The following is a 24,131-nucleotide window of genomic DNA, read 5'->3' on the forward strand; positions in this document are numbered from 1 at the left end:
AGTCGCATACGACATTCTCATTTCACAAAAAAATAATTAGTTTTTCGCTTTCTTGAGTTTATGAAAGGAACTTGTATAAATATAAAACTGTGGATGGCCAGGGTCGGAGAATTATATCATAATTTTAAGATCATCTCTAAAATCAAAATTCCTGATTTCCTCAAAAACCCGGTAAGCAAAACTGGTATCAGAAAAAATGTTATATAGAAATATAGTGCACTTAGTTAATTTTGGAATAAATACAGCATCATAAAGCAGCATATAATTGTGAAGATTTGGCTACAATACGAACAAGCTAGATCCTTGGGAAAAGTTTCATTAGACGCAGCCAAGGAGTTAGAAGTTGATTAAAGCCTCGCAATGTTCCATTGTTAGGGTTTGGCTTCACATTCAAAAGGTGGGATACTAGGGATACGACATCTACGAGCTCTATTTGCGGACTAGTGTGATTGTAATTTGCCTTGAATGACTTCCCCCGACCTATGAAAATTGGGTGCATATCTTTGCGCTCCGGGTAGTAACCCATGGTTACCTTTGACTGGTTTGTTTTCGTCTAAATCTTTCTGGTCTATAAACTCATAGCCTGGTTCGGCAATTAGCAATATTGGAGGACATCGAATGTTGTTTTTGAAATGAAGCCGTTCCGGGAGATCTTCTTTTTTGACCATTTTGAATGTGTTCGGGTGTCTCTTACGGAGAACATCAATAGCTGAGTTCAATTCTGTATCTGGGCGGTCTGTGTACGGCCATATATGGACTACGTTGCCTCTGTTCACGACAACTTTGGCTACTTTTTCGTTCACGTCATTATCGAGAACCATTGTTGATTCTACGGACAACATGCCATGGTCTGAAGTTAGAATAAGATCAACGTAAGTATCGAAGAAGTCAGCTAAGGTATCAATTCGAGATCTCAGGTAACCTATAATCGTCATCAACTTCCTTCAACACTTCCCTCAACTCAGGGGCAATTGGGCCAAATTTATGTCCAGCCCGATCAACTTTCCAGTGATAGAAAAAGACAGCTTGAGCCGGGGGTTTCTCTGTTTCACCATCCGACACCCGTTTTGGTAACTGAAACATATCCACAGCCTTATCGATTACCTGTCGCAACGTAAAGTCACGTGAGAACCCGACTGAATGCGTGGGTTGGTGTTCTTTAACGTCGCAACCTGAAATTGAGATACAAGCGGAGACAACGCCTTGTTCGTCCGCAACTTTCCAAATTGGTTCAGACCAGTTCCAGAATTTGACATCTGTTGTCCATTTGCGGAATTCTTCATCATATTCTGGAGCGTAGAAGGAGTTGCCAATTATACCGTGTGATTCTTCGTAAAGCCCTGGAACAGAGAAGGTATTCTTCCATGACATAGTAACCTGATAAAATTTAGTTTAAATTACATGACTTAGTTACGTGTGACAGGGTACGACAAAATATTTAAAGATTACAGTTTTAATCAAACATTTCTATTCTACCTGCGTTTGATAAACATCTGTCAAAAGCCGAGTTGCAATTTTTCTTACATTTGTGCAAATTCTTTCAAGTTTGAGAAAAGAAATTCAATCCACAAAATACTATTGTGTCACAATTGACATCTACACAGTTTCTGAATAAAATATTGATACTTAGGACGTGGTTACTTGTCAATTATAACAGCCAGTTTAGCAATTTTTGTTTTTTCATGGTTTTTGAAAACTATGTTTTAGATTGTGAACTCATTCTCCTTGTATAAAGTGACTTTCAACTTGTAACAACCAAAGATTCCCGGTAGTCATTTATTTTCTATAGTTCAACGCTCGATAGCTTGGAGTTCATTGGTTGTTGTCCTTAAAAGTTGTGCTTTCATTCAAGTCAGAAAGAGAACGTGTTTCATATTGCTTAAACCTCCTGAGGCCGAAAAACTCTCAAAATAAGATTGTGTGTTTTAGTCTAATATCATTGATCTGTTTTATTTATTCCTTTCAGGGCCGAGCTAGAATTATAAACTTTTCAGTTCTATTCTCTGCCAAATTTAGATAGAAGAATGTAAGTGGTCTAATTAATTTTTTAAAAAGGACATTTTCTCTGGTAACCCTTACAAAATAAATCACGCAGTTAATTCAAAAAAGGATTTACTAACAGAAACGGATAGGGTTGATAGATTGGTGACACAGGAGTGAAAGTCAAACACACGCATCCAAAAATAATGGTAACAAGCCTGGTAGATACGTTGTTACTTCTACTTCTTAGTAGTGACTGCCAAAAATTACATAAATCAAGTTTGCTCCGATTGATCGAATCATATAACAAGCCCAAGTAGCAAAATCATTCAGTAAAAAAACTATAACCATATTTAGTCCTTCTGCTTAGCAACTTGTTAATTGTATTTCATACTTTAGTTTCAAATTGCTAATTGTTACTCTGATAGTCGCTGCCAAGCTATTAATGTGTATTTTTCTTAGGAACCAAAAAAACGTTTATCTCTGTTAGCAGCTACAAAAGTTGTGACTATTAACTTCAAAATTAAAATCTGCTACCTCCTTAAATTTTTTATAAATTTACAAGTTTCCAGCTAACGTATAGAGAGCTATTTTATTATTTGAATAAAAAATCAGCTGTAAGGAAATCTGTTTGTGATATAACGTAGAATAATATTTTGCTCAAGAAAAAAACGTACTTGCCAAAAAACCGTAAAGCACAAAATGGTAAGCAAAACTAAAATTTCTGTCATAAAAAAAATCTACTAAAACTACGAAATTTATCAGTGCAAAAAACTAAATAACTGGAAAACCTTTTAGCTTTTTAGGTTCCTTCGCAATCATGCAAAATTTGCTTCTATCTCTGACTCCCTTTGTATCTTTGACTCCGTTTTAAATTATTTGTGTTAGCATACATTTAATGTTGAATGATAAGGCTGTGGCAACAATAAAACTGCTAAGATTTTGTTTCACGTCAGTCTTTTTTCAATAAGACTTGCTAAACGTCATATTTAGAAAATAAACTTATTGATTATAAAAATGGCATTCAAGCAATAATTTATCTTGGAAGGGTAAACAACCTGCATATTGGAAATCTAATAAGGCTGACTATCGAAACTCAGCCAAGATTATAAGCTAAGAAGCATAATCGTAGACTTTGCCCGTAACTGTTTTTAATATCAATTTTTGGAAAAGCTCAAAATCAGGTCAGTTCGTTTCTTTGATTCCTATGAACAACTACATCTCAAAATTCGGGATTTTTGTCAATTATCAATAAACAAAATTGAATAGGGGAACAAAAATTAAATTAAAAATCGATCAAAAGATGATTGGAAAAAATTCAGGAGAAATGAAGACTTTAAACTGTAAAAGCAACTGATTCACCAAATGCCAAAGTCAGCACTAACTTTTTCTGCAAAAAAACGCTAGTTGCTTCAAATTTCAGAAATCAATTAAGATAACATAAAAAATCTTTTGAAGCAATTTAATTGTGTTATAAAGTCCGAATAATGTTCTTCTATAAATGCGTATTTCAATGAAAATTTGAGCACCTTAAACTAATCCGTAATGCTTCTTATAATATCAATCAATTTTTTTTAGAAAAGTGAATTGATTTGTTTGCTTTTAGTTAAAAAAATTGAAACTTTTTATCGTTGTAATCTAAAGGGCAAGGATTGAGAGAAAAAACTAATGTGTATTAGCTAACATTCAAAACTCCTGCTTTTTTGATTTTATGAGAAACATTAGCCATTGAAATATTATTGGAATAATACTTTGCATTTTCAAGTCCATGTCGATCAAATCTACTGCTTAAGATTGATTTTTTTTAGAAAATGTGTTTGTAACATGGTCCAAGCAGTTTTCGTGTAATTTGTACCATCTGCAAAGCAACTGTTTTTGAAAATGGCACGAGGTAGAGTGTTCTTGGTACTCTTCGGATGAACTTTAAAATAACATTGGCTGGCGGGAATTTCAGAATATAGACGAGAAAAACATCATTCAAAACTTTGAGGCAACTTCTCAACTAATTTATTGAGGCAACTTTGAGGCAACTTCTCAACTAATTATCAAGCCTTGACTTGAGAGTTAAAAGCTAAGCAGTCATTTTTACATTAGAAATCGGCATCTGAACTCTTGCGATGACATATACAATTTATGAAGTTTTACAAAAATTCCCTCACAGGAAAAATGTTGCCTACTGAAAATTTGGTCTTACGATAAATTCAAATTGCCCAAAAACTGTAGTGTGCAAAAATGCGGGGAAAATCAGGCGATTCTTAGAGCTGCTGTTTTGGATTAGATCCCAGAGCTCATAATATAAACAGAAAAGTTTTACATCAGTTTTAAATATGAGAGACTGTAGAACTTTTTTGAAGACTAAATCATACTATGTCTTTGAAATAAATGGCTGCATTTAGTTTTGTAGTAGGAAACTGTGGGCAAAAGAAAATGTCTTTATGAAATTCGAATATTCAAACTGTGCAATGTATCACTTCTGGCGGTTAGTTGTGGTGATCAGTCATTTTTCGCAGCAATCAACGCTTTTGTTAAAAATGAGAAACTTTAGGTCTTCAACCCGATTCACGTCAATTCGTAACACTAACAGCTCGACACGTGCTTTTCGGTGTTTTAAACTTGAACAACATTTCAGCAAAATATAAAAAGAAGCCTGTTCATGTTTTGAGTAAATCAAATACATGACTTTGCCTTTATTGCAATTTGCTGTAACTCGTCAACATATTTTTACAAAAATTTTCTTCATGTTCCCAATGCATTGCTGATTTCATACTACTTCAGCTAACATAAAGGAGTAACCTCGAAATGGTTCCTTTTAAATTACTGGTGGGGTCAAAATTCGTTATTCTATTGTAGCTTAACTCAGTCCAATAGGAGTGGAGTTAGTGGTGTGATGCCAAAAAATACACTGAAGAACTTCCAATGACGACGACATCAGATCATCTTTTATACACAGCTATCAAGATTTCAACTGAAAACAAGAGCGTAATTTTGGCACCTTTTTCATTCAGCTGGTAGAGATAAACTGCTGCCAATTGTCTTCATAGCTCCAATTAGGGAACGAGAAAGTAGTTTAGATCATGTGAAACCCGAAAAGTTAGGAGCGTAATAGTCAACCGAAACGTCATGAGGATCAAACCAACATTTTGATATGAAAAAAAAAACAGTAGTTCTTTTTGAAAAAAGCTTTATTTTTTGATTGAGGGCAATTAAAACAGTCAAAACTATCCATTCTGATTGCAGAATTATTCGAAATAAATTTATTGGAGAAATGAAGGACCACTGTTGACGGCATAACCTCTCAAAATGCAACTGTGAAAAATTCAGCCTTTTTCTCTCCGTTAGTTTATTTCCCGTTCACTGAAGGAGCCAATGGATTTAATGTTTTCATTGGCTGTCCAGTTTCAAAGTGAAACAAGCCCAGTTGAGTACAACAAAACATTAGAACTCCCCGTCTCAATCAAATCGGAATTGTTGAAGAACCTCCTGCAGCAGCGACAGCGAATTCTCTGGGCTCACGACTTCGGTAATCAGACTAATCTCAACTATCCGGTTCACTGCTCCTGGGAAAAAACTCCCAAAATCTTCAAAAGAACTGCAAGACCAAGGTAATGAAAAAAAATGCAGTTTTTGGGCATGTTGATTGCCTTTTCTAATCTCAGCTGAAGCGAAATCGAAATCACGCTTTTTCTACGCTCCTGGCATGAGAATGACTTATGGAGAAGAACTGATGGTCATGGTCACGTGGAAGAGTCCTGGCTGACTTGAAGTCCAAAGCGGCAAAAAAGATGTGCCTTGGACTATTTTTGTCAACAAACAACAGTTTTTCTGTTCGCAAACACGTAATGGAGTGGCTGATGTGCAAGCTGTGTTAGGAATCGAGTTCAAACTTAGATATAATATTAGTTGAAGAGAAAGTTTAACTTACCAAGAATCTCACGGGGAAGTTGACTTAAACTATTAAAATGAATGAAATGAATCTCTGGTAAAGCGATGCTTAGTTCAGTTTAAACCGATTTAGATTATTATAAATAAAACCGTTTTATCGTACATCTTGAGGCTTTTGTAGACTACCATTACAAATCCTTCACTTGTTTTCTCTATAGACAAAACTTGGCTACTAAATCTTAAAAGATGAAGGCTTCGAGAAAACAATTGAAGCATTGAAGAGACAACCTAATAATCAATTATTAATGTGAGTGCCTTCCGCACAAATAATTAGAATTTGTGCTTTCTTTAATTAATCTCTAATTGACACATTGCTAAGAGTAGTCGTGGGAAATAGAGACAAATTTGAGTTAATTTAATTGAGAATGAGAAGAAGTGTTTTCTGAAATACTTTTTTTTTCAAAATTTCTTTCTATACACGAAGCTTTCTCTGCAGGAAAATTGAGGACGAACCTGTGAGCATAGATCGATGGCTCGGGAATGTACTAGTGACCCAGTTGTTCATGAGTCCATTGTGAACTATCGCGCCCTCTTTTGCCAACTTGTGCACATTGGGCAACATGTCCTTGTGCATGTGGAAGTAATCCCACCTGAACCCGTCTATGGAAAGGAAGAGGAGACGTCTAGGGGCTGATAAATGGAATAGGGAAAACAGGACTAAGGAGTTGACGACCATTCTAGGAATCATCGTGATCAATATTTTCTAAACTGCTGTCAAACCCTTGATGATAATTTCTGGACAATTTCGCATTACTTAGATGGCCAATTCTTGATATCAATATATATAAATGTCTGTTTAAAGATCTGTTATAATGCAATATGATGATAATCTTGGCCTCAAAATAAAGATTATTTCCACTAAAAGAATGGGAACTTAAAGTGAACAGACAATAAAGACGCGAACAGACATCATAACATGTCTTTGAGCAGGATATAGCAGGGTGAAACAAACGAATACGGGTTTAAGAAAACGGGCAATGAGGTAAAATTTAGCTCATTCTAATTTCAGATGACTATTACTGCAACCATTAAGCGTACAATAAGAATTAGATATAGATTTAATTCTTGCAAATTGATCAAAATCTAAATCCAATTCAAAACCATAGATAATAAGCGACCGAGATAGTAATTACAAATGATGATCAAATTGGCTAAGAATGAATCGTGACAATGTTAGCGCAATGAACTTCAGTTCAAATAGCTTCACTTTTATGGTAGTCAAATTTGTCTCAAATTGTTTTTGATTAGCTCCTCTTTTTTTGATAACGCGCGTGTGAAAGAAATAACAATGAAACCTTAAGAATAACAAACAACCTATTATGTTCAAGTTTTCCCCAACAATCACAATAAGCTATTTCGTTCTCTCAAACTTCACAAAAAGTCAACGAACGTCGATTTCCTAGTCTATTGTTAAATCTTTCCGATTTACTATGCACTAAATCATTAAAATTTATGAGGCTACGGTATATAAAATTAATTGAGCTAAGCGAATTTCATCAAAACCAAAATGAAGGCTTACAAAAATAGTGAAAGGTGAAAAATATACATTTTTGCTTCGCACTCAATTTTTCTCTGCTTATACTATGTATGTATGTATGAATGTATGCCTAGCTATATCTGAATGCAAAAAGCAACCAAAAAATCTACAATGAGCAAAAGTAGGAAAATTTAACAAAATGGAAGACAGGAGAGAATATACATATGCCAAATATAGATACTATATTTGCATGGAAACTATTCAGGGAATGGAATAAGGGAAGGCAAGGGGGTATTTCGATTCAAATTCCCTCAGGCGCTCTTTTCGCTCCAATGGTCTTAACTGCTTGTTCTGATAATTCATTCACGCTCTATTCAAATTCGTTCAGCCATAAGTCGAATTTACGTCTCTTTAAACCCAATCGAAAAACGGTTCTAAAAGAGAATTTGGTCGGAAATTGTTTTCACTGTTATTTGAAGCCTAAAAGAATGGCGTAAAAAGAAAGAACGTTAATGAGCTGCTACCGAAAAAATGGTGCAGTAGAGAAAAAATGGAATTATCTGGATCTTGTCGTCCGTTTGCGCTGTAACGGGGGAGGGGGGGGGGGGGTGTGGGTTCCAGTGGTCATAGCGAAAAAGCCTCGAGATATATTAGTTACAACCAGCCAAACAACGGCTATTTTGGTTTATATAAATTGTACTGGTTATAAAAATAAACTTTAGCTGAAGTGTAAACAAAATTCAAATTCATGAATTCAACACTCATGAATCAGACCCTGGTAGCAAAAGGTTGCTAGCTTAAAGGTAGCAAAATTAGTAATTGTTGCCATGAAGAAACCAAAATTTACATAGGAGGCGAAATGGAATAACGGCAGAGACGAAATTTGAGTCAGATAATGAACAAAATAACAAACCTAGAACTTCACAATTCTGTTGATTGAATTAGTATTTGATGTTATTCAAAACGGATATTCAATCAACAGAATTGTGAAGTTCTAGTTTATTTGCTAGGATGTATTATAACCTAACTACACTTTTGAGCTTTAAACCTCACGAGTGTAGTTAGGTTATAATACATCCTAGCGACTTGAATTACAGGGATCAGTGGGCTGCAATTCGAAAGGACAATAGACCGAAAGGGTAAAAAAAAGGCTGAAAAAAGTTTGGGTCAACGAATCGTCAATGTAATGAAAACGAAAATCACAATGAACAATTTTTCTCATTACCAAAATTGTTTTTCTATTTGGTAAAAGATTTCTCGCCAAGTGTGAACAAACTAAGGCATGCTTGTTTTGGAATTGATTATCGTCCTAAAGACAGGTAGACTAGTCAATAACATTCCAATGGTGTAAAATAATCATACATTGTCATTCGAACGGAAGGAAGATAGTTCCAGAAATCTGATGGTAAAATTTAATTGACTCAAATTGAATAAATATCTACCAATTCGATTATCTTTTGAACTAGTTCTAGACTAGCTCATTTTTCCATGCTCAGTGACCCGTGGACTTGACATGAATCTATCATAACCGATCAAATCACGGTCGATGATTTTCTGTCAGTTTTTCATTTTCGATTTAGTGTCTTTCGGAGCACTGTCCCAGCACAGCATCCACCCATACATAAGAAAGTGGCTATTATATTTCTTCAACTGAAGTGGGCACACAAACAAAAGGCCGTCTCGTCTCTTGGTTGAACAAATAAAAGCAAATGAAATATAAACAGACAACGTACACTTTACTTACCGCACAACAGACCTGTGCGTATGAACCTAATCGTAATCAATCCCAATTGTGGTTGCGTGCAGTTTGTTCAGGTGGCATGCGATCATAAGCAAATCAAGTCTCATAAACCCTAGCGCAACAAAAGTAATTTTAACTATGATTTTGCAAATGTCTGTTTTGCATGTATTTTCCTTCCCTGAATACATTGAATTGCAGGCACACTATATATGCCCTTTCAACCAGTTTGCCCAACTCAGAAAATAGACATTACAAAAATTGCTATATTGTGGTTGTTCAACGACCGATCGATGAAAATGACGAAGAAAGATAAGAGCAGTACTATTAGCAAGCCGGTCGAGCGTCGAATATCTTAATTGGAAGAATTTTCGAATTTCGTCTTATTCAAGGATTTATTCATGGATTTATACACGTTTAATCTGATTTTCACTATTTTTGTTCAATTTTTCACTACTTCTGGCTCCAAATTTTGTTTCATAACGGGTTTCGTTTAAAAAAATGAATATTTTCCGTTAAGCCCCCCCCCCCCCCCCCCCCCCCCCCCAGTAACGTTTTTCTCTTTATAGCATCTTCGCTTCATGTTTCGTAAATTGTGGTTTACTTTATAAAAATGAGAACAAAGTGCAGGAAAATTTGAAGAAATTGAATATATAAAGCCACTAACAAGGAAAAACTAGTCAATTTAGTGTTTAGGGTTAATTCTTACAATAAATTCAAGTTGTTGCCCTCATGAATCAGTTATTTCCAAAACCGTACACTATATATATATATATATATATATATATATATATATATATATGTGTTTGTGTGTGTGTGTCTGTATATATATATATATATATATATATATATATATATATATATATAAATATATATATATATATATATATATATATATATATAAATATATATAAATATACACACACACACACACACATATATATACATATATATATATATATATATATATATATATATATATATATATATATATATATATATAACCTATATAACCTATGAACAACCTAATATCAATTTAGAGCGGGCTGCTACAGATCACACAAAACGGGATCTCTCTATGTATGCCGATCTAACTTGATAAAAAATATAACAAATCTAAGGCAAAGATATATGCCTAAGACCTGTTCGTGTTATATCTCAATTTAAATATTTGGGGAGCTGAAAGTGTTTAATTTATAAGAGTAAAATCAAAAACTACAGGCTTACTAATTACAAGTTGAGTAGTAGTATTGAGATGAGCTGGAGATTCTTATTGATGTGTTGTAGAGCCAAAATATAGTCTCCTGATTCTGACGTTGAATTGCTGCGGTTCGCAAAAACATGTTAATTTAGTAATTCGCAAAGATAAAATCAGCTATCTTCTAGCTTAAACTAGGTTTGGTCATTTAATTGTTCAAGAAAAATGGAGTAAACTGTTGTCTGCAGTATCATAATTTGCAAAAAATTTTTGCCCACGTTGCTGAAAACAACTTAAGAAATTGTTGTCAGCTCCATCTGGGCCGATAGGGGGCGGAAAAACACTTAAACATTCATTGTGAAACGGTCTATAATTTTTCTTTTGGCCAAAAAATTGAGAGATTTAGCTCTGCTCAAGTCTAGAAATTATTATTTTTCTTCATTTGAAAAATATTATAAAAAAAAGAGCCTTTGAGCCTGTTTCATCCTCTCGTAGGTGCCTTAATTCTTCCCCTTCTGCTCTTTGAACATTGAAGTTCTATGGGGAAATTTTTTGCTTTTCATGTGATTCATCTGTTTTGCTTTTAGTAGCTCCCACGAGTTGCAAATATCAATAGTTCTAGATTGGATTTGTTTGTTTAAACTGAGGCTCATTTTTTAAATAGAAAATTAAAGGCTCAAATGCTAATATATTGGTATTCTAAGCGCGCGTTAATTTGCTTGGCGGGTGCTAAAAAAAATTGTAATTAGCGCTTAAATGTATGCGGCCGATTTACTTTGCGCGATTAATTATCCGTTCATTTAGAGCAGCTCTAATACTACAGCTCATCACAACTGTAACGTAGAAAAATTGATTCAAAAAATATAAATTTAGTGCATCGTATATAAATTTATGTAATTAATAGATTGAGTTAACTTTTCAAGTTTTTGTCAGTTAAGGGCAGCTCATCTGTAGAAAAGAAATAGCAAAATGCGATAAAACTGTTGAAGTATAAAATTAACCGCAAAGGGCGATGGATATAAAAAAGTTTGAGAGGGCGGTCAGCACGCCAGAGAAAAAAAATCTGGAAGCAAAACAACTGGGCTGTGTGGAGGGCTGCATCCCTCGTCTAGTATGTCGATCACTTCTACGACTTGCTCTCTTTCGGGATTAGTCTGGTGTGGGCTACTCTCCTTCTTTAATATTTACCTACTCGTCCAATAATTTCACTTTCCTTCAAAGCTTCTTCGTTTCCGATATTAGTTTTTGCACCTTTTCAATTGGTTTTTATCCGACTCTTAGGCTCTAATTGGCAGCCGTAATTACCAGATGCTTTCTCGCATACACCACATTAGTTTCCTTGATGTTCTTTTCTTCGGTTTGCTTCTCCAGTAGTCGTCGCTGGTTACTTTTTCTTTTTCCTTGCACTGCATCTGCAACTTCTCAATTCGAATTTGTAACTTACTGTAATTCGGTCTCTTGAATAACGAGTTCTTGTCGGTACTTTGTGTTTTCGATTAATCAAGAAGCTTGTTTGGTCTCATTAATGGCGTCAGGCGGAGTAGGGAAACAGTTAGGTTTGTGAAGTGGAAGCTGGCATATTCATCCAACTGGTTGTTTCTGACTAAATATGTGTTCTTCTCACAGTCTCTGTCCTTGATTCTCGAAACATTTAGGTTGTCGCGAAGTGAGAATTCTTTCATGATTGGCAAAGTTTCGTTTTTTGCATTGATTTCTTCACTAGTGGCGATATTTTTTATTTTTACTTTATCGTCATTTGGAATGTTTTCGGGACAATTTTTGCATTTCAAATTCGTTACAAATCTAGGATTTGCCAAATGTATATTGTTGTCTCTGGTTTTTTGTATATTTAGACAGCAGTCATTCTTTTGTCTGTCTTTGTCGCTCAAGGGATTGTTTATATTTGCCAATTTCTTTATTTTTCTGCATGACTGATTTGTTGGTGGTTCTGGAAGGGGTATTTTCTCTTTCTCTTGGTTGACCAATTGTATTCGGGGTATCACTGGGGGTTCCGGCTGAGTATGTTGCAATTGGTCTGATTGGCATGCAATATGTGGTCAAAAAGTTGGCTCTGAAAATTGTGTGTGTTGTTGGCCTACTTGTAGTGCTATTGATGGTTGGTTGGGCTGAGATAGTGCTTGAATGACGACACATTGAAAATGTGTTCTACGGCTCATTTCGTAGTAGTGGTTGATTGCGATTTAAAATAATGTTTTGGTTATTTTGTCATGTGTCGTAAGTATCACACACTATAGCGGTTTCTTATGTATGCAATTATACTGCTACCAGAAATTAACCTACGCTAAAAATGTTTTTTGTAGTTTTTTGTTGCTGATTGCTTTATTTTAAAACTTTTCAGCTAAATGCATTTAATAGTAGTATTTGACAGAAATGTTTTCGTTTTGCTAATAGAAATTTTCGTATTTTTCATTTTTTTGTTTAATTTTGGTTTGTGGCTCAGCCCTCACCACGGGCTAAATAATAGAAAGCAAAAAAACGGTAAGGAACAAAACAAAATGTGCATGCAGTTAATTTTTTAGCCAGTTTTTCTATGTTTTCTGACATTTTGCGACAGATATATCCCAACACCACTGATGGGATATTTTATTAAGTTGATGGACAGAAATTTAAGCATAGACATTTGCTTGAACCGTTAATTAATTTTAATTTGGCATATTGGTCATTTATTTGATGAGTTTGTACAATTTCTGCAGAATATTTCATCATGATTCAGGAAGTGTTCGTTTTTTGTTTGAGTTCGGATTTTCACTAAGAGTAACATAAAAAATGATATGTTATTGTGAATGCCAAGCATGGCCTTAAACAGACGGGGCATTTTGCATTTGGATATCTTTTGTAAAGGGCTTCTTAACAGGCAATACAAATAAAATAGGGTTTTTCAATTGGTAGGGCTTTATGTAATTTTCAAAATTATGGAAAATTTTTTAACAAATGGGGCATTTAATGCTTTGGCTTTAGATGAGCCAATAGTGGGCTAACTTTAATGACAAGGAAAATGTTCCCATTCTGGAATTTAAATTTTTTTGCGATTAGTATTAGGGGTGGGGTCAAAAAAAATTATAATTATGCCAGGCGGTTGTTGGGGTAATTAGTTGTTTCGTAAGTTATACAACTGCAACAGATAAATATGTAGCTTGGTTTGTTCTGAAGTAGCTATGGGCAGAGCTGGATTTTTCGATTTGTTGGTAGGAGTTGCACTGAATATAGTGGCATTGGCTAATAGTATAAATGGGGGTTACGCAAATGGAGCAATTTGGTTTTCCCAATTTTTAAAAATTTCGTTGCGGCAAGGAATGCAAGCGATGAGAGGGTCCGGCCTTTAGGGTTTTGATGTGTTTTTACATAAATTCTACAGGGAAGGTAAAAACTGGGGAATTCAATTCTGGGAGAAGTGTCAATTTTTGGCTTTTGAAAGCAGGTGAAGAGATATCCCATGAAAAGAGTTGTCTCTAAATACAATGTTGTGTTGCCAATGGTCTAGTTTTGTAGGGATGGGTGAAGTCATGTCTAATATTGTTAAATGCTGTTATTTTTTAAATGGGGAAATTTGGGTTTTGATGAACCTAATACGGTTAAAATAAAAAGGAAAGCAGGAAAAAGGAAATTGTTTTAAGGATAAAAAGAAGAAGTTCTATTTACAGAAGTGTACCTTGTGTTAATGTTTTCGATTGAGCGATGTCAAAGAAAAATTTGAAGTTTACCTATGAAGGACAAATTAAAAAACTGTCGGTTACCACGTTACTAAGATTGAAAAGGATAATTCTTGAAAAAGGTGCTAATTGTCCTGTTTGAAAGTGCTGGAACCATCTTTGGACTTTTAAGATACTGACCTTTTTGTGATTTAGAAAACAGGGCTGAATAACCATTTTAGACAAGTTACTGTTTAGAGTAAGTTGTTCAGTTACGTTTTTGTTGTCATATTAAACATTGAAATGGTCCCAGTATGGAAATTTTTATTTCTTTTATTTTGTTTTGTGAATTCAATTTGAGGAGAGAAAAATGGAAGGTTTATTTACAGATAATTGCTCTTCTCGTTAATTGCTGTGTCTGGTTGACATCATGGAGTAGCAAGAGGGTGAAACGGAGAGTGGTATATATGAGGAGGGAAATTAAGATGCCGCCAAGGAACATTGAGGTGATCATATATAAATCAACTAGAAAATTATAGACAGTTCTCGGGAGCATGATGATGGGATTACTTTGAAGAATATGAAAGAAAAATGATATAATCGAGGGACAAAACTAACATGGTTATTGAAATTGTGGTGAGTATGTCATTGACTGTTATGAAATGGATCTGTAGGAGAAATTACGGAAGGGAACTTTATATAGTCTGTGATGTTACCAGGGGTTGTTTTGGGGTCTATTGGGTTGTTTCATAATTAGTAGTTTCGTAAGTTGTACAACTACAACAGATGAATTTGTTAGCATGGTTGGTTCTGAAGTGCCTATGGTCAGAGCTGGATGTTTGATTTATTGGCAGGAGTTGCAGTGAAAATATTGGCATTGGCTAATAACATAAATGGGGTTTACGCAAATGGAGCAATTTGGTTTTCCCAATATTTAAAAAGTTCGTTGCGACAGGAATGCAAGCGATGTGAGGGTCTGGCTTTTAGGGTTTTGATGTGTTTTTACAACAATTCTACAGGGAAGGTAACAACTGGGGCACTCAACTCTGGAAGAAGGGTCAAATTGTGGCTTTTAAACGCAGTTGAAGAGATATCCCATGAAAAGAGTTGTCTCTACATACAAGGTTGTGTTACCAATGGTCTAGTTTTGTAGGAATTGGTGAAGTCATGTATAATATTGTTAAATGCTGTTATTTTCTAAATAAGAAAATTTGGGTTTTGATGAACCTAAAATTATTAAAAATAAAAATGAAAGTAAGAAAAGGAAACTGTTTTAAGGATTAAAAGAAGAAGTTCTATTTAGAGAAGTGTACCTTGTGTTAATTTTTTCGATTGAGCGATGTCAAAGAAAAGTTTGAAGATGACATATGGGGGATAAATCAATAAACTGCCGGTTACCACGTAACTAAGTTTGAAAAAGAGAATTCTTGAAAAAGTTGCTAACTGTCCTGTTTAAAATTAATGGAACAATCTTTGGACTTTTAAGATACTGACCTATTTGTGATTTAGAAAACAGGGCTGAATAACCCTTTTAGACAAGTTATTGTTTAGATCAAGTTGCTCAGTTACTTTTTTGTGTCATATTAAACAGTGATATGGTCCCAGTATGGAAATTGTTATTTCTTTCATTTTGTTTTGCGAATTCAATTTGAGCAAAGAAGATTGGAAGGTTTATTTACAGATAATTGCTCTTCTCGTTAATTGCTGTGTCTGGTTGACATCATGGAGTAGCAAGAGGGTGAAACGGAGAGTGGTATATATCAGGAGGGAAAATAGGTTGCCGCCAAGGAACATTGAGGTGATCATATATAAATCAACTAGAAAATTATAGACAGTTCCCGGCAGCATGATGATGGGATTACTTTGAAGAATATGAAAGAAAAATGATATAATCGAGGGACAAAACTAACATGGTTATTGAAATTGTGGTGAGTATGTCATTGACCGTTATGAAATGGATCTATAGGAGAAATTACGGAAGGGAACTTTATATAGTCTGTGATGTTACCAGGGGTTGTTTTGGGGTCTATTGGGTTGTTTCATAATTAGTAGTTTCGTAAGTTGTACAACTACAACAGATGAATTTGTTAGCATGGTTGGTTCTGAAGTGCCTATGGTCAGAGCTGGATGTTTGATTTATTGGCAGGAGTCGCAGTGAAAATATTGGCATTGGCTAATAACATAAATGGGGTTTACGCAAATGGAGCAATTTGGTTTTCCCAATATTTAAAAAGTTCGTTGCGACAGGAATGCAAGCGATGTGAGGGTCTGGCTTTTAGGGTTTTGATGTGTTTTTACAACAATTCTACAGGGAAGTTAACAACTGGGGCACTCAACTCTGGAAGAAGGGTCAAATTGTGGCTTTTAAACGCAGTTGAAGAGATATCCCATGAAAAGAGTTGTCTCTACATACAAGGTTGTGTTACCAATGGTCTAGTTTTGTAGGAATTGGTGAAGTCATGTATAATATTGTTAAATGCTGTTATTTTCTAAATAAGAAAATTTGGGTTTTGATGAACCTAAAATTATTAAAATAAAAAGGAAAGTAAGAAAAAGGAAACTGTTTTAAGGATTAAAAGAAGAAGAAGTTCTATTTAGAGAAGTGTACCTTGTGTTAAATTTTTCGATTGAGCGATGTCAAAGAAAAGTTTGAAGATGACATATGGGGGATAAATTAATAAACTGCCGGTTACCACGTTACTAAGTTTGAAAAAGAGAATTCTTGAAAAAGGTTGCTAACTGTCCTGTTTAAAATTAATGGAACAATCTTTGGACTTTTAAGATACTGACCTATTTGTGATTTAGAAAACAGGGCTGAATAACCGTTTTAGACAAGTTATTGTTTAGATCAAGTTGCTCAGTTACGTTTTTGTGTCATATTAAACAGTGATATGGTCCCAGTATGGAAATTGTTATTTCTTTCATTTTGTTTTGCGAATTCAATTTGAGCAAAGAAGAATGGAAGGTTTATTTACAGATAATTGCTCTTCTCGTTAATTGCTGTTTCTGGTTGACATCATGGAGTAGCAAGAGGGTGAAACGGAGAGTGGTATATATCAGGAGGGAAAATAGGTTGCCGCCAAGGAACATTGAGGTGATCATATATAAATCAACTAGAAAATTATAGACAGTTCCCGGGAGCATGATGATGGGATTACTTTGAAGAATATGAAAGAAAAATGATATAATCGAGGGACAAAACTAACATGGTTATTGAAATTGTGGTGAGTATGTCATTGACTGTTATGAAATGGATCTATAGGAGAAATTACGGAAGGGAACTTTATATAGTCTGTGATGTTACCAGGGGTTGTTTTGGGGTCTATTGGGTTGTTTCATAATTAGTAGTTTCGTAAGTTGTACAACTACAACAGATGAATTTGTTAGCAAGGTTGGTTCTGAAGTGCCTATGGTCAGAGCTGGATGTTTGATTTAATGGCAGGAGTCGCAGTGAAAATATTGGCATTGGCTAATAACATAAATGGGGTTTACGCAAATGGAGCAATTTGGTTTTCCCAATATTTAAAAAGTTCGTTGCGACAGGAATGCAAGCGATGTGAGGGTCTGGCTTTTAGGGTTTTGATGTGTTTTTACAACAATTCTACAGGGAAGTTAACAACTGGGGCACTCAACTCTGGAAGAAGGGTCAAATTGTGGCTTTTAAACGCAGTTGAAGAGATATCCCATGAAAAGAGTTGTCTCTACATACAAGGTTGTGTTACCAATGGTCTAGTTTTGTAGGAATTGGTGATGTCATGTATAATATTGTTAAATGCTGTTATTTTCTAAATAAGAAAATTTGGGTTTTGATGAACCTAAAATTATTAAAATAAAAAGGAAAGTAAGAAAAAGGAAACTGTTTTAAGGATTAAAAGAAGAAGAAGTTCTATTTAGAGAAGTGTACCTTGTGTTAATTTTTTCGATTGAGCGATTTCAAAGAAAAGTTTGAAGATGACATATGGGGGATAAATTAATAAACTGCCGGTTACCACGTAACTAAGTTTGAAAAAGAGAATTCTTGAAAAAGTTGCTAACTGTCTGTTTAAAATTAATGGAACAATCTTTGGATTTTTAAGATACTGACCTATTTGTGATTTAGAAAACAGGGCTGAATAACCGTTTTAGACAAGTTATTGTTTAGATCAAGTTGCTCAGTTACGTTTTTGTGTCATATTAAACAGTGATATGGTCCCAGTATGGAAATTGTTATTTCTTTCATTTTGTTTTGCGAATTCAATTTGAGCAAAGAAGAATGGAAGGTTTATTTACAGATAATTGCTCTTCTCGTTAATTGCTGTGTCTGGTTGACATCATGGAGTAGCAAGAGGGTGAAACGGAGAGTGGTATATATCAGGAGGGAAAATAGGTTGCCGCCAAGGAACATTGAGGTGATCATATATAAATCAACTAGAAAATTATAGACAGTTCCCGGGAGCATGATGATGGGATTACTTTGAAGAATATGAAAGAAAAATGATATAATCGAGGGACAAAACTAACATGGTTATTGAAATTGTGGTGAGTATGTCATTGACTGTTATGAAATGGATCTATAGGAGAAATTACGGAAGGGAACTTTATATAGTCTGTGATGTTACCAGGGGTTGTTTTGGGGTCTATTGGGTTGTTTCATAATTAGTAATTTCGTAAGTTGTACAACTACAACAGATGAATTTGTTAGCATGGTTGGTTCTGAAGTGCCTATGGTCAGAGCTGGATGTTTGATTTATTGGCAGGAGTCGCAGTGAAAATATTGGCATTGGCTAATAACATAAATGGGGTTTACGCAAATGGAGCAATTTGGTTTTCCCAATATTTAAAAAGTTCGTTGCGACAGGAATGCAAGCGATGTGAGGGTCTGGCTTTTAGGGTTTTGATGTGTTTTTACAACAATTCTACAGGGAAGGTAACAACTGGGGCACTCAACTCTGGAAGAAGGGTCAAACTGTGGCTTTTAAACGCAACTGAAGAGATATCCTATGAAAAGAGTTGTAGGAATTGGTGAAGTCATGTATAATATTGTTAAATGCTGTTATTTTCTAAATAAGAAAATTTGGGTTTTGATGAACCTAAAATTATTAAAATAAAAAGGAAAGTAAGAAAAAGGAAACTGTTTTAAGGATTAAAAGAAGAAGAAGTTCTATTTAGAGAAGTGTACCTTGTGTTAAATTTTTCGATTGAGCGATGTCAAAGAAAAGTTTGAAGATGACATATGGGGGATAAATTAATAAACTGCCGGTTACCACGTTACTAAGTTTGAAAAAGAGAATTCTTGAAAAAGTTGCTAACTGTCCTGTTTAAAATTAATGGAACAATCTTTGGACTTTTAAGATACTGACCTATTTGTGATTTAGAAAACAGGGCTGAATAACCGTTTTAGACAAGTTATTGTTTAGATCAAGTTGCTCAGTTACGTTTTTGTGTCATATTAAACAGTGATATGGTCCCAGTATGGAAATTGTTATTTCTTTCATTTTGTTTTGCGAATTCAATTTGAGCAAAGAAGAATGGAAGGTTTATTTACAGATAATTGCTCTTCTCGTTAATTGCTCGGTCACGGGTTTTGAAGAACCTAAAATTTTTAAAACAAAAAGGAAAGTAAGAAAAAGGAAATTGTTTTAAGGAAAAAAGAAGAAGAAGTTCTATTTACAGAAGTGTACCTTATGTTAATGTTTTCGATTGAGCGATGTCAAAGAAAATTTTGAAGTTGACCTATGCGGGACAAATTAAAAAACTGTCGGTTACCACGTTACTAAGATTGAAAAGTAGAATTCTTGAAAAAGGTGCTAATTGTCCTGTTTGAGAGTGCTGGAACCATCTTTTGACTTTTAAGATACTGACTTTTTTGTGATTTAGAAAACAGGGCTGAATAACCATTTTAGACAAGTTATTGTTTAGAGTAAGTTGTTCAGTAAATTTTTTGTGTCATATTAAGCATTGAAATGGTCCCAGTATGGAAATTGTTATTTTTTTTATTTTGTTTTGCGAATTCAATTTGAGGAGAGAAGAACTGAAGGTTTATTACCAGATAATTGCTCTTCTCGTTATTTGCTGTGTCTGGTTGACATCATGGAGGAGCAAGAGGGTGAAACGGAGAGTGGTATATATCAGGAGGGAAAATAGGTTGCCGCCAAGGAACATTGAGGTGATCATATATAAATCAACTAGAAAATTATAGACAGTTCCCGGGAGCATGATGATGGGATTACTTTGAAGAATATGAAAGAAAAATGATATAATCGAGGGACAAAACTAACATGGTTATTGAAATTGTGGTGAGTATGTCATTGACTGTTATGAAAGGGATCTATAGGAGAAATTACGGAAGGGAACTTTATATAGTCTGTGATGTTACCAGGGGTTCTTTTGGGGTCTATTGGGTTGTTTCATAATTAGTTGTTTCGTAAGTTATACAACTACGACAGATGAATTTGGTAGCATGGTTGGTTCTGAAGTGCCTATGGTCAGAGCTGATTTTTTTTGATTTATTGGCGGGAGTCGCACTGAAAATAGTGGCATTGGCTAATAATATAAATGGGGTTACGCAAATGGAGCAATTTGGTTTTCCCAATATTTAAAAAGTTCGTTGCGGCAGGGAATGCAAGCGATGTGAGGGTCTGGTCTTCAGGGTTTTGATGCGTTTTAACAAAAATTTTACAGGGAAGGTAACAACTGGGGCACTCAACTCTGGGAGAAGGGTCAATATGTGGCTTTTGAAAGCAGGTGAAGAGATATCCCATGAAAAGAGTTGTCTCTAAATACAATTTTTTAGGGATTGGTGAAGTCATGTCTAATTTTGTTAATTGCTGTTATTTGTTAAATGGGGAAATTTGAGTTTTGATGAATCTGAAATTGTTAAAATAAAAAAGAAAGTAAGTAAAAGGAAATTGTTTTAAGGATAAAAAGAAGAAAAAGTTCTATATACAGAAACGTACCTTGTGTTAAAGTTTTCGATTGAGCGATGTCAAAAAAAAATTGAAGTTGACATATGATGGACATATTAAAAAACTGTCGGTTACCACGTTACTAGGTTTGAAAAGGAGAATTCTCGAAAAAGATGCTAAGTGTCCTGTTCGAAAATAATGGAACCATCTTTGGACTTTTAAGATACTGACCTTTTTGTGATTTAGAAAACAGGGCTAAATAAACATTTTAGACAAGTTACTGTTTAGAGTAAGTTGTTCTGTTACGTTTTTGTGTCATATTAAACATTGAAATGGTACCAGTATGGAAATTGTTATTTCTTTTATTTTTTTTTGAGAAATCAATTTGAGCAGAGAAGAATGGAAGGTTTAATACCAGATAATTGCTCTTCTTGTTATTTGCTTTGTCTGACTGACATCATGGAGGAGCAAGAGGGTGAAACGGAGAGGGGTATATATCAGGAGGGAAATTAAGATGCCGCCAAGAAACATTGAGGTGATAATAAATACTTCAACTAGAAATTTATAGACAGTTCCGGGGAGCATGATGATGGGATTACTTTGAAGAATATGAGAGAAGAATGATATAATTGTGGGAGAAAACTAACAAGATTATTAAAATTGTGGTGAGTATGTCATTGACTGTTATGAATTGGATATATAGGAGAAAATACGGAAGGGAACTTTATATAATCTGTGATGTTACCAGGGTTTGTTGGGGTCTATTGGTTTGTTTCATAAGGGCAACTAGTAGTTTCGTAAGTTATACAACTACAACAGATGAATTTGGTAGCATGGTTGGTTCTGCTGTGGTCAGAGCTGGATTTTTTGATTTGTTGGCAGGAGTCGCTAAGTAAATAGTGGCATTGGCTAATAGTATAAATTGGGGTTACGCAAATGGAGCAATTTGGTTTTCCCAATATTTAAAAAGTTCGTTGCGGCAGGGAATGCAAGCGATGTGAGGGTCTGGTCTTTAGGGTTTTGATGCGTTTTTACAAAAATTTTACAGGGAAGGTAACAACTGGGGCACTCAACTCTGGGAGAAGGGTCAATTTGTGGCTTTTGAAAGCAGGTGAAGAGATATCCCATGAAAAGAGTTGTCTCTAAATACAATTTTGTAGGGATTGGTGAAGTCATGTCTAATATTGTTAAATGCTGTTATTTGTTAAATGGGGAAATTTGGGTTTTGATGAACCTGAAATTGTTAAAATAAAAAAGAAAGTAAGAAAAAAGAAATTGTTTTAAGGATAAAAAGAAGAAGAAGTTCTATATACAGAAGCGTACCTTGTGTTAATGTTTTCGATTGAACGATGTCAAAAAAAATGAATTTGACATATGAGGGATTTTTTAAAAAACTGTCGGTTACCACGTTACTAGGTTTGAAAAGGAGAATTCTTGAAAAAGATGCCAAGTGTCCTGTTTGAAAATAATGGAACCATCTTTAGATTTTTAAGATACTGACCTTTTTGTGATTTAGAGAACAGGGCTGAATAACCATTTTAGACAAGTTACTGTTTAGAAAAAGTTGTTCTGTTACGTTTTTGTGTCATATTAAACATTGAAATGGTACCAGTATGGAAATTGTTATTTCTTTTATTTTGTTTTGCGAATTCATTTTGAGCAGAGAAGAATGGAAGGTTTATTACCAGATAATTGCTCTTCTCGTTATTTGCGGTGTCTGACTGACAATAAAGAGGAGCAAGAGGGTGAAACGGAGAGTGGTATATATCAGGAGGGAAATTAAGATGCCGCCAAGGAACATTGAGGTGATCATAAATACTTCAACTAGAAATTTATAGACAGATCCGGGGAGCATGATGATGGGATTACTTTGAAGAATATGAGAGAAAAATGATATAATCGTGGGAGAAAACTAACATGATTATTAAAATTGTGGTGAGTATGTCATTGACTGTTGTGAAATGGATATATAGGAGAAAATACGGAAGGGAATTTTATATAGTCTGTGTCGTTACCAGGGTTTGTTGGGGTCTATTGGTTTGTTTCATACGGGCAACTAGTAGTTTTTTAAGTTATACAACTACAACAGATGAATTTGGTAGCATGGTTGGTTCTGCTATGGTCAGATCTGGATTTTTTTGATTTGTTGGCAGGAGTCGCTAAGGAAATACTGGCATTGGCTAATAGTATAAATTGGGGTTACGCAAATGGAGCAATTTGGTTTTCCCAATATTTAAAAAGTTTGTTGCGGCAGGGAATGCAAGCGATGTGAGGGTCTGGTCTTTAGGGATTTGATGCGTTTTTACAAAAATTTTACAGGGAAGGTAACAACTGGGGCACTCAACTCTGGGAGAAGGGTCAATTTGTGGCTTTTGAAAGCAGGTGAAGAGATATCCCATGAAAAGAGTTGTGTCTAAATACAATTTTGTAGGGATTGGTGAAGTCATGTCTAAAATTGTTAAATGCTGTTATTTGTTAAATGGGGAAATTTGGGTTTTGATGAACCTGAAATTGTTAAAATAGTCTGTGATGCTAACAGGGGTTGTTGGGATCTATTGGTGCGTTTCATACGGGCAACTAGTTGTTTCGAAAGTTATACGACTACTTATGATGAATTTTGTAGCATGGTTGGTTTTGAAGTGGCTATGGTCAGAGCTGGATTTTTCTGATTTGTTGGCAGGAGTTGCACTGGAAATAGTGGCATTGGCTAATAGTATAAATGGGGGTTACGCAAATGGAGCAATTTGGTTTTCTCAATATTTAAAAAGATCGTTGCGGCAAGAAATGCGAGCGAAGTGTGGGGGTTGGCTTTAAGCTTTTGATCTACTTGTATAAAAGTTCTACAGGTCAGGAAACAAATGTGGCACTCAAGTTTGGGAGAAGGGTCAATTTTAAAAGGAGGTGAAGAAATTTCCAATGAAGAGTGTTGTCTCTTAATAAAAACAGTTGTGATACCAATGTTCTAGTTTTGTAGAGATTGGTGAAGTCAGGTCTATTTTCTGAAGAGGAATTCCCAATGACTGTGATCCTGTTCCATCGTCATATTTTCAAACGTTTTGTTTTAGGTGTGACCAAAACGGATTTTTATCGATGGTGTAAAAACAAGTTTGTTATTGTGAAGCTTCTTTGAACTAAAGTAATTTTAACAAATTTATTATTGAGACAAAGGAAATGATGTCAATTTTTGAATAGGGAAATTTGGGTTTTTTGAACCTAAAATGGTTAAAATAAAAAAGAACTGAAGAAAAAAGAAATTGTTCTA

At 34.7% G+C, this 24,131-nt stretch overlaps 1 protein-coding gene and 1 pseudogene across 1 annotated transcript in view; both read right to left on the reverse strand.

Annotated features, from left to right (window-relative positions):
- The window catches only part of LOC142342922 (charged multivesicular body protein 7-like), a 320,646-nt gene that overhangs the window by 60,653 nt on the left and 235,862 nt on the right, over positions 1 to 24,131 (reverse strand). The gene's annotated exons all lie outside the window — the stretch shown is intronic.
- Positions 183 to 7,550, reverse strand: LOC142342919 (ectonucleotide pyrophosphatase/phosphodiesterase family member 5-like; annotated as a pseudogene).

The sequence above is a fragment of the Convolutriloba macropyga genome, chromosome 7 (assembly GCF_964194025.1).
Source record: "Convolutriloba macropyga chromosome 7, txConMacr16.3, whole genome shotgun sequence".
In the NCBI taxonomy this organism is placed as follows: Eukaryota; Metazoa; Xenacoelomorpha; order Acoela; family Convolutidae; genus Convolutriloba; species Convolutriloba macropyga.